A 19,277-nucleotide genomic window follows, 5' to 3' on the forward strand; every position below is an offset into this window, starting at 1 on the left:
GGTCATACCCGGCAGTGCTCAGGGATTACTCCTGGCTCTATGCTCAGAAATCGCTCCTGGCAGGCTCCGGGGACCATATGGGATGCTGGAATTTGAACCACCGTCCTTCTGCATGGAAGGCAAACGCCTTACCCCCATGCTATCTCTCCGGCCCCCAATCGCTCCCCTTTTTAAAAAATACTTTTTGTTTGTTTTTGGTTTGGGGCCACACACGGCGGGTACCCAAAGGTTACTTCGGACTCTGTGCTCAGATCAATCCTGGCAGGCTCTTGGAACCATATGGGATGCCGGCTATCGAACCCGGGTCGGCTGCTGGCAAGGCAAGGCAAGGCAAAAGGGGTACTTGCTGTGTTATCGCTCCAGCCCCCAGATTGCTTATTTTTAAATCAATGGAGTGACTATAAGTCTTATTTGCCCAGAGCCACTATTATAGGCTGAACGACTGAGTGAGCTCATTGAAAGGGGCGTGGTCTATGTAAATAAGTGCAGTGGCTTCTGGTCCAACTTAAAATAGATCGTATTTCACAAAATTTTGTCACATTTAGACAAACAACCTCTAGTGTATAATTATTACAACCTGTACATTCTTTTTATCTGAAAATAAAGGTTCTATAGACTAAATAAGAAAAGTGACTTACCTTAAAAGTGGTTGGAATTTGAGGGCGAGGTGTCTGGCAGGAAAAGCAACTCATACTTACCTGGCAGGGGAGATACCATGATCACGAAGGTGGTTTTCCCAGGGTGAGGCTTATCCATTGCACTCCGGATGTGCTGACCCCTGCGATTTCCCCAAATGTGGGAAACTCGACTGCATAATTTGTGGTAGTGGGGGACTGCGTTCGCGCTCTCCCCTGATTTGCTTGTCCAATGAAAGAATTCACTAGCCATAAGTGTCTACAAGCTAGGACCTATTTCCTGACTTGTCAAGCGCGTTTTCCTTGTTCTCTGTCTGCTACGACCCTTATTCACCCGCTGGTGTTAGTAGCTAAAGCTGGAAGTGATATTTTCCTTCTCCATTTTCGTCTCGTGCTCCATTAGGAACTAAAGCACGCAAGGCCGGAGTGGTACCGGAATGGTACAGCGTTAGCCTTGCACGTTGCCAACCCCAGGTTTGCTTCTCCCTAAAATACGAAATCTTGGCTTGGCTTATTCCGCCAGGAATAAGCTCTGAGCTACTACTACTTCCACTCTGCTAGTTAGTTCTCCCCGTCCCCACCCCTACGGAACACACACGAATAATTTCCTGTCGTTTCCACATTGGTATTGTGCGTGGCGATCATTCCTGGCGATGCGGTGAGTGGGCGGGCATCACCCGCAACCCACGGGCCTGGATCTTTTTGAACCCTGGTGGATATATCCACTTCTATTTTAAAGCCCAGGACGCGGATTTTTACTCTAGGCCACGCCAACAGCCATCTACGGGCTAGCGTCACTCAACGGGGCGTGGTTATGCTAATAAGGCTCCTATTCTCTGCTCCTGTCTACAATTTTATATCCATTTAGTCTCAACTAAAGTCGTTTACTATTCAAATTCTTTGCTCTGGCTATGAATGTCCATACCAAAACTTGTTCTGTGCCGGGTTTGAGCATGACCGAGAAAACAACCGTCAGTGCGATGTGTGTGCGAGCTGAGGGCGAGGCGGCGGGCGAGCCGAGCAACTCATACTTACCTGGCAGGGGAGATACCATGATCACGAAGGTGGTTTCCCCAGGGCGAGGCTTATCCATTGCACTCCGGATGTGCTGACCCCTGCGATTTCCCCAAATGTGGGAAACTCGACTGCATAATTTGTGGTAGTGGGGGACTGCGTTCGCGCTCTCCCCTGACTTAGTTGTTAAAAGATAGACTTTGCTGTGCTAGACTGCCTTTATTGTGTGCTTTTTGCTGATAGTTACTTTAGATTGATTTCTGGACTCTTGTCTTCCTTGCTACTTTGGGAAGTGCATATCACTTGTTAACCCTAGTGTTTTTATCTCTAGCATTTCCTTGGGAGGAGGTGGCATAATATATATTATGTAGTATAGTGATATAATTTAAGTGCTTCATAAAAAGAGAATAAGAGCATTTGCTTTGCATGCAACTAACCAAGGTTTCCAACCCCATCATCTCATATGATCCCCAAGCCTGCCAGGGGTGATTTCTGATCCCTGACCCCTGAACCACGAATAACTGCAGAGTGCCCCAGGTGTGACCCAAAATAAACAAAAAAGATAATAGTTATTTAAATTCTTTAAGTTCTTTTTGTTTGTTTTTCGGGCCACACCCGTTTGATACTCAGGGGTTACTCCTGGCTAAGCTCTCAGAAATTGCCCCTGACTTGGAGGGACCTTATGGGACGCCAGGAATTGAACCGCGGTCCTGCTCCTTGGCTAGCGCTTGCAAGGCAGACACCTTACCTCTAGCGCCACCTTGCCGGCCCCTGATTGTTTAAATTCTTTACATGAATGCTGCACCACATACACACAAACCAACCACAGTATGCCAAACCAAACTCTGAGCATATAGTTTGCTTGAAGGTCAAGCAGAGTTCAATTACCTTACTACATGATCTCCTGAGTATGGCCAGGAGCAGCCCTGGAACTAGACTGCTGTGGACCCCAGTGAGGCAAAATTTTATTTGGAGCCCTGCTTATGTTGAAGGGCCATTCATTTCTAAAGCCAGCTGTCCAGAATTGGAAGCATGATATTTGAGGTCTTTAAGCAGGACTCAAGGAACGAAAATTATCTCATAACCATTTGGGTTCTTGAAAATCAGGACAAATAATCAAATAAGTATTTACACATTGAATAAAGAATTAAAAAAAAAAAAAAAAAAGAGGTAGGGCCGGGATATAGCACAGCATTTGCCTTGCACATTTCCAACCCGAACAGACCCAGCTTCAATTCCTGGCATCCCATATGGTTCCCAAGCCTGCCAGGAGTGATTTCAGAGCTCAGAGCCAGGAGTAACCCCTGAGCGCCACTTGGTGTGGCCCCAAAACCAAAATAATAATAATAATAATAATAATAATAATAATAATAATAACAGGTAACTCAGTGGCTAGAATAAGACATTAACATTATTTAGTTGTATAGCTATAGATTTCATATACATTTTTGTTTTTGCTTTTTGTTCTTGTTTTTAGTTTGTTTAATTTTGGGCAACACCTAGTGAGTTTAATAAAGAGGGAAGTGAGAAGAATACAAACAGGGTGGGAGCAATAGTACAGCGAGAAGGGCATTTATTTGCCAGTGCCTTGCTTGTGGCTAACCTGGGTTTGTCTCCAGTGTCCCAAAATGACTCAAGCTCACCAGGAATGATTCTTGAGGTCAGGGTTAAGAGTAACCCCTAAGCACTGCCGGGGTGACCCCCCCCCCAAAATGTTAATACATGTCCACATTAGTTGGCCACATTAGTAACTTTTGTTTTGTTGGTTGTTTTTGTTTTTGGCCTATACCTGGCGATTCTCAGAAGTAATTCCTGGCTCTATCCTCAGGAATCACTTCTGGCAGGTTTGAGGCACCATATGAGATGCTGGGGATCGAACCAGCATGTGCAAGGCAAACATCCTACCCACTGTGCTATTGCTCCAGCCCCACACATTAATAATTTCAAATCATTAACATAAATAAAGAACAAGGTGAAGGTTAAATATTTAACCATAGCCATTACTATTTTTATAACCAATCTACAGTATATCTTTGGTTGTTTTTACTTTGGGTGAATTTATTTGTGGAAACTGGATGGACACATCTAACTAGAACTCAAGGGCTGGGACTCAAACCCAGGTTGGCCATATAACAAAGCAAGCATCTGACTTTTTTTTTTTGTTTTTTGTTTTTTTGTTTTTGTTTTTTGGGCCACACCCGGCAGTGCTCAGGGGTCACTCCTGGCTGTCTGTCAGAAATAGCTCCTGGCAGGCACGGGGGACCATGTGGGACACTGGGATTCGAACCAACCACCTTTGGTCCTGGATCGGCTGCTGCAAGCACCTGACTTACTATACTACCTCCTGGCCCCAGCAAGAAAATTGTAAGACTACTATGGAAGTGAGAAAGTTTTTTTTTGTTTGTTTTCTTTTCTTTTCTTTTTTTTTTTGTATGAAGGATCAATGACTGTTTACAAGAAGAGGAAAAGAATCAGGACAGGGAAAGTATTGAATTCAGCGAGAATGGAATTGAGAACATGGCATGAGAAGATTAATAGGAAACACAATCTGGGGCCGGAGCAGTGGCGCAGAGTTAGGGTGTTTGCCTTGCATGTGACTGACCCAGGACAGACTTCGGTTTGATTACCAATGTCCCATATGGTGGTCCTCCAAGCCAGGAGTGATTTCTGAGCACATAGCTAGGAGTAACCCCTGAGCATCACTGGGTATGGCCCAAAAACAAAAACAAACAAAAAAGGGAAACACAATCTCACTTCCTCTCACATATGACTGGGTTCAATGGTTCTGAATTCTTTTAGAATTAACCAGGAGTTGGGCTGGAGAGATAGTACAGCAAGTAGAGAGCTTGCCTTGTATATAGCCAACCTGGGTTTAGCCCCAGCACTGACCCCAAGTACTCCTGTGAATAATTCCTGAGTACAGAGCCAGGAGTAATTACTGAATATTTCTGGGTGTGACTCTCTCCCACCCTCAAAAGAAAATGGGAATCACCAGGAAGGGTCAGTAAGTGATATAGTGAAAAGGGCCAATACCTAGCATGTACCTGACCAAGGTTCTGTTCTCAGCATTCCATGCCCCTCTGGAGCATTGCTGGGTGTAGCCCTAGAGGGCTCCCAACACTGCCAAGGTGATTTGAGTATTCCTGTTGGCACCACAGGATCTTACAAGTGGCATTCTTGTATTGCTTGTATTGCATTCTTGTATTGGAGTCCTTGTATTGCTTCTAGCCTGGTTGTTGAGAGTTGCTGTTAGGGTCCTTAGGACTTCTGAGCACTGTTTGAGAGGCTTTACAGAAAGATTCCTTCTGGGAATAAAGCAGGGAGGGAGCTTGCCTTAGCACATTGGCTGACCCAGGTTTGACCCCTGGCATCCCCCTCTAGTCCTCCGAGCTCTACTGGAGCGATTCCTGAGTGCAGAGCCAGGACTAATCCCTGAGCATTGCCAGTTGTAGCCTCCAATCAAAACAAGTAACACACACACCCATAAATCTGGAGATAGCCAGATTTATGTTTAGTTCCCAGCACTGTTTGATTCCTGAGTTCCAGGAGAGTAACTCTGCAGACTGAAAAGGTAGTAGTGGCCCTTGAACATTGCTAGGTATGGCTCAAACATAATTACGTAAGGTTCTTATTTTGTTGTTAGTTTTGGGTCATACTGGATTCTTGAACCTAATCCCCCAACTCTGTGCTCTAGGCCTAGACTCAGACTCTTACCATTTTTATATGCAAGCATGTATCTTAGTCCATTAAGCTATCTCTTCAGTTCTGGGTAACATATTATAAAGTTCACACATAAAAATAAAATAAAGTTCACACATCCAGGGGCTGGAGAGATAGCATGGAGGTAGTGTGTTTGCCTTGCATGTGAAGGGATGGTGGTTTGAATCCGGCATCCCATATGGCCCCCCGAGCCTGCCAGGAGCGATTTCTGAGTGTAGAGCCAGGAGGAAACCCTGAACGCTGCTGGGTGTGACCCTCCCCCCGCAAAGAGAGAGAGAGACAGAGACAGAGACAAAGAGAAATGGAGGGACTTTTGGCTTTGGCAAAGGTGCAGACAGGGTCCTGGCAGAGAGGCCATGAAGCAAAAAGCAGACTAACCACAATATCTTGCCTGACTGGCTTGGTATTATTTCTTTGTCACTACTCTGCTTCTTCAAACCTGTCTGCCTAAGGGGTTAGAAACATAGCTTCTGGGATCGTCTCACAACTTGTGAATATTTTTTTTCAGTCCCCCCTTACTAACAAAGGGTGTGACCCCCTAAACACTAAAACGGATTAATGGATGCGATTAGGGTTGCATTAATGGATGAGAGAGGGCCAGAGAGGCTGAGGTTAGATACCTGAAATCCCAGCAGGAGGCTGTCCTTGTGATTTAGGCCTGGAGTCAGGCTAGGATAGTTTCTTCCCACCTTTCGGATACCACCATCTTCCTACTGATAAGGATTTTTTTTGCCTTGTTGTGAGCTAGCAATTGGATTCTGTTTTCTGGGAATAGAAACTGGCTGAAACATTCTGGAGGGTTCCTCACTGTAAGTGATGAAAATTAGGGATTTTAATTGGCTTCCTACATTTTGATTTGTGCCTGGGAACCAGAAACCTGTCAAGGAGTTTATTTATTTGTTTTGTTTTTGTTTTTGGGCCACACCCAGTGGCGCTCAGGGGTTATTCCTGACTCTGCACCCAGAAATCGCTCTCCTGGCAGGCTTGGGGGGACCTTATGGGATGTCAGGAATCAAACCCGGGTCCATCCCGGGTCGGCTGTGTTCAAGGCAAATGCCTACCACTGTGCTATCTGTCTGGTCTTTCAAGGAGTTTATTTAATTACTGTTACCCTTTCCGTCAAGATGGAGGGTTCACTGTTCAGTGCTCACCCTTTGGATTATGTTTATAATTCAGAATTATGTTAAACCAGAATCTTCTTTTTTTGTTGTTGTTGCTGTTGTTGGTTGGTTTTGGTTTTTGGGTTACACTGCAACGCTCAGAGGTTACTCCTGGCTCCATGCTCAGAAATCGCTCCTGGCAGGCTTGGGGTACCATGTGGGATGACGGGATTCGAACCACCGTCCTTTTGCATGCAAGGCAAACGTCTTTACCTCCATGCTATCTCTCCGGCCCCAGAATCCTCTTTTTTTTTTTTTTTTTTTTTTTGGGGGGGGTTTTTGGGCCACACCCGGTAACGCTCAGGGGTTACTCCTGGCTATGCGCTCAGAAGTTGCTCCTGGCTTGGGGGACCATATGGGACACCGGGGGATCGAACCTCGGTCCATCCAACGCTAGCGCAGGCAAAGCAGGCACCTTACCTTTAGCGCCACCGCCCGGCCCCCAGAATCCTCTTTTGTAATAAATCATAACAATGCCTTTATGATCCTACATGCTGGAGAGTTTGATAAAAATACAAATTACATGTGCTTACCGCACAAATAATATATTGAAACTAAAGAAAAGGAGATAAAAAGTCATAATAAAAATTTTTAGGGGCCAGAGCAATAGCTCAGTGGAGGGCATTTGCTTTGCACGAGGTTGACCCATGACAGACCACGGTTTGATCCCCAGGAGTCCCATATGGTCTCCCAAGCCAGCAGCAATCGGTTTCTGAGTGCATAGCCAGAAGTAACCCCTGAGCGTCACCGGGTGTGGGGCCCCCCCCAAAAAAAACATTAATAAAAAAGACAAGGGTCCTTTTAAAAAACAAATATATAAAAATAAATAAATAAAAAATATACTGGAAATAAAAAGGGGACCGGAGGGTTAGCACAGCGGTAAGGCATGTGCCTTAGACGCAGAGGATAGTGGTTCAAATCCCGGCATCCCATATGGTCCCCAGAGCCCGCCAGGAGAGATTTCTGAGCATGGAGCCAGGAGTGACCCCTGAGAGCTGCCGGGTATGACCCAAAAACCAAAAACCAAACCAAAACAAAACAAAACAAAACAAAAATAATACTGGGAGACAGGGTGTACAACATAAAATGTATTTGATAATATTGTATTAACTTAAGTGTTTAGGGTTATGCACACTGACCCATTGAGCTATATCCTCAACCCAATATTATATGAACTTTGGTGACAGTAACCAGACTAGTTTGACTATTGCTTCTCAATATAGAATCGCTATGTTCTTATGAAATTAGTATAAATTATGTCAGTTATATTTCCACAATCTTTTATTTTCTTTTTTGGGTTTTGGACCATACCAGCGGTGTTCAGAGGTTACTCCTGGCTCTGTTCTAAGCAATCACTCTTATCTGAAGTTGACCATATGGGAGGATGGGGATCAAACCGCAGTCAGCTATGTGTAAGGCAGATGCCCTATCTACTGTACAATTGCTTTCTCCCCTTCCATAGCTTATTTTAATTAAAGGGTTGAAGATACAACTCAGTTATTTTTTTGTTTTTGGGTTACTCCTGGCTATGCGCTCAGAAATTGCTCCTGGCAGGCTCAGGGGAGCAGATGAGATGCCTGGTATCCAACTCAGGTCTGTCCTAGGTCAGTCACGTGCAAGGCAAAGGCCCTACAGCTGTGCTATCACTCTGGCCCCAGAAGATATAACTCAATTTAATTCAGAACATGGGGCCAGAGAGATAATACAGTGGTTTGCCATTTGCCTTGCATACAATCGACTCAGGAAGGACTCGGGTTGAATCTTCGGCATCCCATATGGTTCCCTGAGCTGTCAGGAACAATTTCTGAGTGCAGAGCTGGGAGTAACCCTTGAGTGCCGTTGGGTGTGGCCCAAAGCCAAAAAAAATTGCTTTGCATGCCAGCTGACCAGGTTCAATCCCAGGCATCACATGTTCTTCTGAGCAGAGACAGGAACAGTACCTTAGTGTCCCTGAATAAGGTCCCAGCCCCCCTCTCCAATTATTATAGTCATGGTTTGGGAGCTATACCAGTCAGTGCTCAGAACATACTCCTGGCTCTTTGCTCAGGGATCACTCCTAACAGTAGTGGGGCACAACATGTATCTCAGGGTTCTCACTTGGATAGGCTGGATGCAAGGCAAAGAACCTTACCCCCTGTATTATCTCTCCTACCCCGTTTTGTTTGTTTTTGGCACACATCCAGTAGAGCTCCAGGGGTTACTATTAAGCCATAATATGGGATGATGAGGATTAAACCTGATTGGGGTGCTGGAGCGATAGCAAAATGGGTAGGGTATTTGCTTTGCTTGCAGCCTACCTGGGTTAGATCCCTGGCATCTCATAAGGTCCTCCCAGACTGCCAGGATCGATTCCTGAGTGCAGAGCTAGGAGTAATCCTTGAGCACCACCGGATGTGACCCCAAAACATAAACAAAATGAAACAAAAAGAAAAAAACCCAACAACAAATAAATCTGGATTGACTTCATTGTAAAGAAAGTAGACTGTTGAAAAAAAAAAAAAGAAAGAAAGAAAGTAGACTGAAGACCAAAAGAAATCTTTTTGTTGGGGCCGGAGAGATAGCATGGAGGTAAGGTGTTTGCCTTTCATGTGGAAGGATGGTGGTTCGAATCCAGGCATCCCATATGGGCAGGCTCAGGCCTGCCAGGGGTTATTTTCTGAGCATGGAGCCAGGAGTAACCCCAGAACGCTGCCGGGTGTGACCCAAAAGCCAAAAAAAAAAAATCTTTGTTTTTTTGTTTTTGGGCCACACCCGGTGACTCTCAGGGGTTACACCTGGCTATGCACTCAGAAGTCGCTCCTGGCTTGGGGGACCATATGGGACGCCAGAGGATCGAACCGCAGTCCATCCTAGGCTAGCGCAGGCAAGGCAGGCACCTTACCTCTAGCGCCATTGTGCCGGCCCCCCAAAAAAAGAAATCTTTTTGTTTTGGGGCCATAGCCAGCAGTGCTTGGGAGCTAGGGGTTATTCTGACTGCACAGTCAGTAGTCACTACTGGTGGGTTTTGGAACCATATAGGATGTCCTACTTATGCTATTTCTCTGGCCCCAAGCAAGAAAAATTTATCCTAGTCAAAAACACATTAATTGCTAATAGAATTATAGAACCAGGGGCTGGAGAGAGTAAAGCGAATAGAGCGTTTGTATGACTGGTATAGTTATTACCAAGGACTTCAATTTTAGCTGCCAGGGTTTTTACCAGACTAGTAGTGGGCCTGCAGCTGGGAAAGCTGTCGGAGGCCTCCTTTCCACCTTATGGAAAACGAGGAACATGTTTAGAAGCCAGCAATTTATCTAGAGCAGTGTGCATTGTGCACATTGAAATACAGTCCATATGTTGGAATCCCAGTGATCCTCCTCTTTTAGTATATCTGCTGGCAGGCAGCCACTTTGCACAATACTCTGGGCCTTGCTCCTTATGCCCTTGGAATAAATGAAAAACGGTGCTGGGCAGTGCAGGAATAGAGTGTTGATATCAAAGGAAGAGTTGGACTCAGCAAGGACTAAAAAATGTACTGTGTCCCTTTGCTCAGGTGTTGTGTATGTAAATATTTTGGGGGATTACTATGTTGCTCACCCTAATCTGATTAGGTGATTGTGCCCTACCCTAGGGTGTGACCTGGCATTCTGCCCCCACCCTAGGGTAGGACCTGATTCTGCTTCCACCATTGGTGGTTGGTATCTGATCCCATCATTGGGTGGGACCTGACTCTGGACTATAAGAGCAAGGGTCTGTGGAAGGCGAGGGCCTTTGGCTGGCTGGAACTGAATCTGAGTCTTTGGACTTCAGTTTTGTCCATCCGAATAAAGCAAATATTTCCACGAGCCTGATTGTCTGCGAGCTGTTTACCCGCCGTTTCACCTCAGAACTGTGGGCTAGACAGGGTGGCAGACGCGTGCTCCGAGCTGGAAGAAAAGGGCCTCATTCTCCATCCCTCCATCAGTCAACCTCTTCAGGGGCTGACCTGCTACACTCAGGGACACACCATACTGTGTGACCCCTGCACCACAGGCTGGAAGAAGGGTTTTACATCAGGAAAATAGCTGATGGACCAGACTTAGCGCTTCACCTAAAACAGCCACGAGAGGACGCAGTTGGCATCCGCAAGCAGGGCGATTGCCTGCTCTCAGCGCCATTGCTCGTGACGTAATGCTAGGGGTGGAGTATGTAGATCAGGCACAGGACCACTGGAGCCACGATTTCTGGCAAGACACACATTATTATTTTCATGACCAGTGATAACATAACAGACAGTTCAAGAACCATCTTTTTGATGCACTGTCTGTAAAATCAGCACCTATTAGAGTGACACCTATTAGGTGCAGTGACCCGAATCTTACAGTGGTTTAAGCGTCGGTGGGTAGTGGACCAACGGCTTCCAAATCATACTTACCTGGCAGGGGAGATACCATGATCACGAAGGTGGTTTCCCCAGGGCGAGGCTCACCCATTGCACTCCGGGTGTGCTGACCCCTGCGATTTCCCCAAATGTGGGAAACTCGACTGCATAATTTGTGGTAGTGGGGGACTGCGTTCGCGCTCTCCCCTGATTTAGTTGTTTGAACGAAAGAACTAATCAGGAGTGAATGTCAAAGCCAGCGTTTAGTTCCGGCTTCTCTAAGTAGGCGTCAGTAGTGCTTTTTGCTTGCTGCTATGCTTAATCCAGCTGGTTTTAGTAACTAAAGGTGTTGACTACTGTATGTGCGGGAAGTGGTATTTTCCTCCCCCGTTTTCTTCTCGTATTTGCTTAGAAATAAAGCACTCGGGGCCGGAATGATAACGCACAGCGTTATCCTTGCACGTAAGCTTACCCAGGTTTGGTTCTCCCGACATCTTATAAACGGAAGACAAAAACAAAAAATAACCTAAAACACGAGATCTTCGCCTGGCACAGATCTCCAGGATTCCCATCAGGAATAAGCTGAGCTACATTCCATTCACTCCCCCCTTCCCCCTCCCCTCCACCCCTATGGAACACGCTATATGCACACACGACTAAATTTCATGTCGTTTGCACATTGGTATTGTGCGTGGCGATCATTCCTGGCGATGCGGGTGAGTGGGTATCGTCTGCTTCCCACTGGCCTGGATCTGTCTGATCTCTGGTGGTCCATCCACAGATCTCACGACGAAAGGCATATTTCAAAGGCCAGGACGCGGATTTTACCCTTGGCCACGCCAACCGCCAACAGTGTGCTGATGTCACGGGAAGGGGCGTGGTTATGCTAATAAGGCTCCTATTCTCTGCTCCTGTCTACAATTTTATATCCATTTAGTCTCAACTAAAGTCGCTTACTATTCAAATTCTTTGCTCTGGCTATGAATGTCCATACCAAAACTTGTTCTGTGCCGGGTTTGAGCATGACCGAGAAAACAACCGTCAGTGCGATGTGTGTGCGAGCTGAGGGCGAGGCGGCGGGCGAGCCGAGCAACTCATACTTACCTGGCAGGGGAGATACCATGATCACGAAGGTGGTTTCCCCAGGGCGAGGCTTATCCATTGCACTCCGGATGTGCTGACCCCTGCGATTTCCCCAAATGTGGGAAACTCGACTGCATAATTTGTGGTAGTGGGGGACTGCGTTCGCGCTCTCCCCTGGTATTCGTTGTTTAAAAACAGATCTTATATACTACGTTTTCTCTTTTCCTACCAGTAGGAGGCGTTGTAAGCTCGGTTCTCCTTGCCATTTTCGGGTCATGTTTTATGTCCGGTGCTCATCCATTATCTCTTATTTTTTATTAGTTATTTTTGGGTCACACCCGTTTGATGCTCAGGGGGTTACTTCTGCTAAACGTTCAGAAACCGCCCCTGACTTAGGGGACCATATGGGACGCCGAGGGATCGAACCGCGGTCCTTCCTTATCTAGGGCTTGCAAGGCAGCGAAGATTACCTTACCTCTAGCACCACCTCACCGGCCCCCAGTATCTCTTTCTACTTCTGGGGCACACCTACTTCCTGTACTGTTTCCATTTGCCAGATGATGTGAGGTCTTCCCATCTCTTCACTTAACTCCCTCCCTATATTTATGACATTTCTGTGTTTTTCTCTGAGGTTTAAACCAAGACTTCTGTCCATGCTCTTCCTCAGTCCTGAACAGAGAAACGATCGACTCTGAGATTTTACATTTTTACTACAAAAGTAAGCAGTCTTAGACAACTTGAGTTGAGATAAAACTAGGTTGTCTGGATAGATAGCACAGTGGGTATGGTGTGGAACTTCAAGCGGCCTACACGAGTTCCATCCCAGATGTGTATTGTCCCTTGAACCTTCCAGGAGTGATTATGAGACACACACACACCTACCTTCCAGGAGTGATTATGACACACACACACACACACACACACACACACACACACACACACACACACACACACACACACACACACACACACACAGTGAAAGGGGATTATTGGTGTATGGGGAAGAATTCAGGCAGCCCTGGCAACTCCTGGAACTGAGCCTGTTCTGTTCAAGTGGCCTTTCAACAAGCAAAATTGTTGCCCAGAAGCAAACAAAAAAGATGTTTTGCATTAAACCAACTCTTTTTTGCTTCCTTTTTTATGCTGATGATTCTGTTTTTTTTTTTTTTTGTTCTGGAATTCTTCATCACCTTCCTTCACTTTCCTTATGCCATAAATCTCTTGTCATCCTCCCTCATATTCCCAGATTGCCATCAGTAAAAAAAGAAAAGAAAAATTGAACCTGAAATTAGACTTGAACTCACAAACCACCATGACCGCTCGCTCCTGCATCTGCATCAGCAGTGCCAGGAATCCAACAGGGTCTGTCGGGTGCAAAGCACCCTACTCGCTGTCCTGTTTTTCCAGCTCCATTTCTTCTACCATCACCCCTTTCCTTAAATCTTCCTGGTTTGGGGGACACATTCTGTGGGGCTCAGGATTTACTTATGGCTCTGGCGCTCAGGGATCACTCCTAGCAGAGTAGAAACCATGTGTGATGCTGGGGGTGGAAGCAGGGTCAGCCCCGTGCAAGACAGGCATCCTACCCACTCTACTATTATTCAGGTCCCTTACTCCAGATCTCTTGAACTCTTATGGTCATCTGCAAATCTGTCACAATGTAAGGTAACGTTCTCAGTTTCAAGAACTAAGATGTGGATTTTTTTTTTTTACATTGGCCACTCCATTAGCCCTTTCATCAACACTTTCAGTGACTACCGACTGAGGACACTCAAAAGGAGAGGAGTAGGAGTATGTTAATAATGGCGGAAGATGGGCTCGGAGAGATAGCACAGCGCCGTTTGCCTTGCAAGCAGCCGATCCAGGACCAAAGGTGGTTGGTTCGAATCCCGGTGTCCCATATGGTCCCCCGTACCTGCCAGGAGCTATTTCTGAGCAGACAGCCAGGAGTAACCCCTGAGCACGGCCGGGTGTGGCCCAAAAACCAAAAAAAAAAAAGAAATTTGTTCATAATTTTTGGGGCCAGTGAGGTGGCGCTAGAGGTAAGGTGTCTGCCTTGCAAGCGCTAGCCAAGGAAGGACCGCGGTTCGATCCCCCGGTGTCCCATATGGTCCCCCCAAGCCAGGGGCAATTGCTGAGTGCTTAGCCAGGAGTAACCCCTGAGCATCAAACGGTTGTGGCCAAAAAAAGCCAAAAATAATAATAATAATAATAATGGCGGAAGCACCTGGCTTCATTCCCAAATTATATCTGTTAAGTCTTTTCTGCAAACATTTCTGTATCCATAATTATAAAAAAAATTTTTCTGTATCCAAAGTATTTAACCTGGCTGTTAATGACTGTCGAAATGCTTGTTTGTGGGCCCGGAGAGATAGCACAGCAGCGTTTGCCTTGCAAGCAGCCAATCCAGGACCTAAGGTGGTTGGTTCAAATCCCGGTGTCCCATATGGTCCCCCGTGCCTGCCAGGAGCTATTTCTGAGCAGACAGCCAGGAGTAACCCCTGAGCACCGCCGGGTGTGGCCCAAAAAACAAAAAACAAAAACAAACAAACAAAAAAGAAATGCTTGTTTGTTCATTCACGATATATTCCTGAAATGAATGACTGTAACTACAGCGTGTTTATGATCTGAAGGTCTGGTGTCAGGAGGGGACAGCAACTCATACTTAGCTGGCAGGGAAGATACCATGAACACAAATTAGGTGAGTTTTGTAAGTTATTTAAAAAAATTTTTTATCGGGCCCGGAGAGATAGCACAGCGGGTTAGCCTTGCAAGCAGCCGATCCAGGACCAAAGGTGATTGGTTCGAATCCCGGTGTCCCATATGGTCCCCCGTGCCTGTCAGGAGCTATTTCTGAGCAGACAGCCAGGAGTAACCCCTGAGCACTGCTGGGTGTGACCCAAAGACAAAAAAAAAAAGAAATTTTTTTTATCATGCTCACAGTATTATTTCTTAGAATTCATTATGAATTTTTTTGCCTTTTTTCATTATGAATTTAACCTTTTATTATCAAGGTCACAAGTTTGCACTCAGGAATCACTTCTAGTGGGCTCAGCTGACTATAGGGGATACTGAGAAGCAAAGCAAGTCAGCCATATACAAGGCAAAACGCCTAACCAATGTATTGCTCCAGACCCGACTTTGTTTTGGGAACCGTTTTTGTTTTGTTTTATTTTGTTTTTAGGTCACACCGGGTGGCACTCAGGGGTTACTCCTGGCTCTATGTTCAGAAATCACTCCTAACTGGCTCGGGGGACTATATAGGATGCTGGGATTCGAACCACCATCCGTCCTGTGCTGGCCATGTATAAGGCAAACGCCCTGCCACTGTGCTATCTCTCCAGCCTGTTTGGGGGAGCTTTTAGTTATTTGATCATCTGACCTCCAAAATGAGTAATTCATGAGTACCATGAAGTATGGTTTCTAAGCTGAAAGAAAGCAAAACAAAAGTGACCAAGCTTTAAGAAATAAACAAACAAAAAATAAAATCAACTAAACCAAGCCAAAATTGTCTAGCATCACAGACAAGTGGCTGACCCACTCTAATCCTTATACTGCCTTTGATTTCCTGTGTACCAACAGAGTAACTTGAGCACACAGCTGAACAAAGCTATGTGTATTCCCCAACAGAAAACCATAAAAATAATGTAGGGCACAGCGGTAGGGTATTTGCCTTGCACGCAGCCAAAATGGGACAGACCTGGATTTGATTCCTAGCATCCCATATGGTCCTCTAATCCCGCTAGGAGCGATTTCTGAGTGCAGAGCCAGGAGTATCCTCTGAGCACTGCCGGCTGTGGCAAAAAAAAAAAAAAAAAAAAAAAAAAGGCCGGAGAGATAGCATGGAGGTAGGGCATTTGCCTTGCATGCATAGAACCAGGAGTAAACCCTGAGCGCTGCCGGGTGTGACCCAAAAGCCAAAAAAAAAAAAAAAAAAAGAGTAAAGGAAGATTAAATTTGAGGACAGGGATACTTAACTTAGTATATCCTTTGTATGCAGGAAGCCTAGATTCAATCCATAACACCCCATGGTTTCTGGAGTGTTGCTAGAAACACTGAAGCACAGAGCCAGGAGTAGCAATGAGCACCTCTGGTATGCTCCAGACTGTCCCTCCTCCCATTTTGCTTTGTTTGGCAGCATCCAGTAGTGCTCAGGGCTGCACCTGACTTGGTGCTGGGGGACCATGCAGTACCAGGAATTGAACCTGACTTCCTATCTGCAGGTGCTCAGCCTGTTGAGTGCTCTGTTTTGTCTGGCAAAATGTGCACAGGATCAAACTCAGATCTTCTGTATATATTAGAGCATGCCCTTTACTACTGAGCCATATTCCCTAGTCAAACAATGCCTTAAAGAAAAAATGAGGGGAGAGCAAATAATACAGCTGATATAAGTATCTTTGCCCCTGGTATATATTATCCTATCCCCTACTTCTGTACCATATACACTATATATTATTATTCTCCATATCCCAGCACTGACTGCCAGGAGTAAGCCCTGAGTACCACCCAGTGTGGCCGAAAACTTAAAACCCAAAATAGATGAGATAGTAAAGGAATTAAGATAAAGAGAAATGGGGGTCAGAGCGATAGCACAACTGCAGGGTGTTTGCCTTGCACACAGCCAACATATGACGGATGGTGGTTAGAATCCGGCATCCCATAGGTTCCCCCGAGCCTGCCAAGGGTGATTTCTGAGAGAAGAGCCAGGAGTGTGACACCCCCCCCCCAAAAAAAAAGATAAGGAGAAATGGACCCAGTAGTCCCAGAGTAAAACACTTTCTGATGCTAGGGGAGATCCCAGAGTGATTAATGTGAAGTAGTAAGGAGGGGAGTGGTGAGTGGGAAGGAAGCCTCAAAGAGGGAATCTTAACAGCTTCTTCTCCCCAGAATAATTGGGGGAGATGTAGGACTGTGAGCCTTGCTCTTTGCAGGAAAGTAGTCTGTGGTGTACCCTAAGACCCACCCATTTCTGGGAGGGGTCTGAACCGGATAGTAGGTGTAACTTTACCTGCAAGCCCCTCCCATTCCTGGGAGGGGTTTGGAAAAAGGTAGATAAGGCTGGGACCAAGGGAATTCGGCCCTTTTTGGCTCTTTGCCCTTTGGCCGTTCCTCTCTTGGCCCGGCTCGGTTTCCTGGCTTTTGGATCTTTGGGCCGCATGGAGCCCAAAGGGAAGATGGCTAACAGGAGATAAGATGCAGGGCTAGCAAAATATAGCTGAATGCTTAAAAGGTTGACATAGGCCACACACCTGTGGTGGCTAGGGCATAAATAAAGATGATTCTTCCTAAAGCCTGCGTGTGAGTGAGTCTTGATTACGCCGACTACCTGGGCCTGGAACTTGCCAGCTGGATGGGGGATGAAGCCACGTGGCTGGGGCCTAAGCACAAAGGCCTCCATCCACCGCCATCCAGCCCCATCGTTAATTATTTAATTCAACAGTAGTCAGAACTTAACCAGCAGTAAGACTAACCAGTAAGTCCTTAACCAGGCCTTTCAGATCTGTTGCCTTTCATAAAAGAATTTTAGGAGACAACAAGTAAGTAAACCAGGTTTTATTTGGAGGTACTGAGGGAATGGAGGGAGAGATTAAGAGAAAGTAACATGCTCAAGAGAGAGTGCAGGCTTCTCTAAGAGGCAGATAGAACCTTTGTACACTTCCCAATGTGAAAGTATTCACCTTTAGGGGCCAGAGAGGAGAGATAGTACAGCGGCCTTTGCCTTGCAAGCAGCCAGTCCAGGACCTAAGGTGGTTTTGGTTCAAATCCCGGTGTCCTATATGGTTCCCCATGCCTGCCAGGAGCTATTTCTGAGCAGATAGCCAGGAGTAACTCCTGAGCACCGCCGGTGTGGCCCAAAGATCAAAAAAACAAAAACAAAAACAAAAAAAAAACAATTTTATTTTGTTTTGGAGTCACATCCGAGGCACTCGTGTTATTTCTGGCTCTGCACTCAGAAATTGCTCCTGGCAGGCATGGGGGACCATATGGGATGCCAGGAATCGAACCACCGTCTGTCCTGAGTCAGCTAAGTGAAAGGCCAATGTCCTACTGCTGTAATATCTCTCCGGCCCCATAATTAATTTTTGATCTTCCTTTCCTGGCTTTTAGTTTTTCAACCTCTCCATTTATTTATTTATTTATTTATTTTTTTCTTTCCTGGCTTTTTGTTCCTCCAGAATTTTTCTTAATAGGTCTTGAATTATCCACAGGGTGTGTCCTGGTAGCCTGAGGGTTCGTGACTTCAAAATCCATGTTTTGGTTTTGTTATGCCCCAAGAACTTTTCTTACTTCCCAAGAACTATTTCTATGGAGCCCTTCCCTAGCTATCTGCTTGTTTCAATTCCAACCGGGCTTAATGGGTTCAATCCATTACACAGCTATAGCCCTTCCAGCATACCCTGCACTGTCGTGCTGATCCACATCAGATCCTTTGAGTAGGCCCCAAATGGAAAAGAAACAACAAAAATCTTCCCAGTGACAGCACTTCCAGATGGCCTTTTGGGTCCTTAACGGCCTGCCCAAGCTTGAGCGGAAGTGCCCGTTACTTCCGGAAACAGCGACAAGCCAGGATTACGCTAGGGGGGCGTGGTCATGTAAAATAGACGCGCACTGACTGCTGGGTGGAGTCATATTTGAGGGCAGATATTCCCATTAACTGCGGAAAATGATGCTTTTTCATATTTATACATCAGTTTTTCTGAAGTGTTTCACTACTTGCCTAAGAAATACAGAATTAAAAAAGTTACCTTAACTAAAAAGTATGTTGATGGAGAGGATGTGGTGGCAAGCGGCTGTTCCAACTCATACTTACCTGGCAGGGGAGATACCATGATCACGAAGGTGGTTTTCCCAGGGTGAGGCTTATCCATTGCACTCCGGATGTGCTGACCCCTGCGATTTCCCCAAATGTGGGAAACTCGACTGCATAATTTGTGGTAGTGGGGGACTGCGTTCGCGCTCTCCCCTGATTTGCTTGTCCAATGAAAGAGTTCGTTAGCCACACATGTCAGTAAGCCGTGGCCTGGAAAGGTGGTGCTAGAGGTAAGGTGTCTGTCTACCTTGCAAGCGCTAGTCTAGGAAAGGCCGCGGTTCGATCCCCCGGCGTCCCATATGGTTCCTCAGGCCAGGTGCGAGTTCTGAGCGCATAACCAGGAGTAGTAAGCCCTAAGAGTCAAACGGGGATTGCTCAAAAAACAAAGTGTCAATAAGCCAGAACTTACATCCTTACTTGCCAAACACCTTTCTCTTGTGCTTTGTCTGCTACGACCTTTATTCACCCGGTGGTGTTGTTAGTAGCTAAAAGCTCTATACGTGCGGGAAGCGACG

General features: G+C 46.0%; 5 non-coding genes across 5 annotated transcripts; all 5 read left to right on the forward strand.

The window, feature by feature from the left end:
- Positions 1-690: 690 nt before the first annotated feature.
- On the forward strand, positions 691-854 carry LOC125996950 (U1 spliceosomal RNA). The gene has a single exon (XR_007491604.1). It is a non-coding gene; the product is annotated as a U1 spliceosomal RNA (small nuclear RNA).
- An 808-nt stretch (positions 855-1,662) lies between these two features.
- Positions 1,663-1,826, forward strand: LOC126024934 (U1 spliceosomal RNA). Its single transcript, XR_007501011.1, has one exon. It is a non-coding gene; the product is annotated as a U1 spliceosomal RNA (small nuclear RNA).
- A 9,088-nt stretch (positions 1,827-10,914) lies between these two features.
- Positions 10,915-11,078, forward strand: LOC125997234 (U1 spliceosomal RNA). Its single transcript, XR_007491647.1, has one exon. It is a non-coding gene; the product is annotated as a U1 spliceosomal RNA (small nuclear RNA).
- Positions 11,079-11,964: 886 nt separating this feature from the next.
- Positions 11,965-12,128, forward strand: LOC126025056 (U1 spliceosomal RNA). The gene has a single exon (XR_007501109.1). It is a non-coding gene; the product is annotated as a U1 spliceosomal RNA (small nuclear RNA).
- Positions 12,129-18,754: 6,626 nt separating this feature from the next.
- On the forward strand, positions 18,755-18,918 carry LOC125997071 (U1 spliceosomal RNA). The gene has a single exon (XR_007491625.1). It is a non-coding gene; the product is annotated as a U1 spliceosomal RNA (small nuclear RNA).
- Positions 18,919-19,277: the final 359 nt, after the last annotated feature.

The sequence above is a fragment of the Suncus etruscus genome, chromosome 1 (assembly GCF_024139225.1).
Source record: "Suncus etruscus isolate mSunEtr1 chromosome 1, mSunEtr1.pri.cur, whole genome shotgun sequence".
Classification (NCBI taxonomy): domain Eukaryota; kingdom Metazoa; phylum Chordata; class Mammalia; order Eulipotyphla; family Soricidae; genus Suncus; species Suncus etruscus.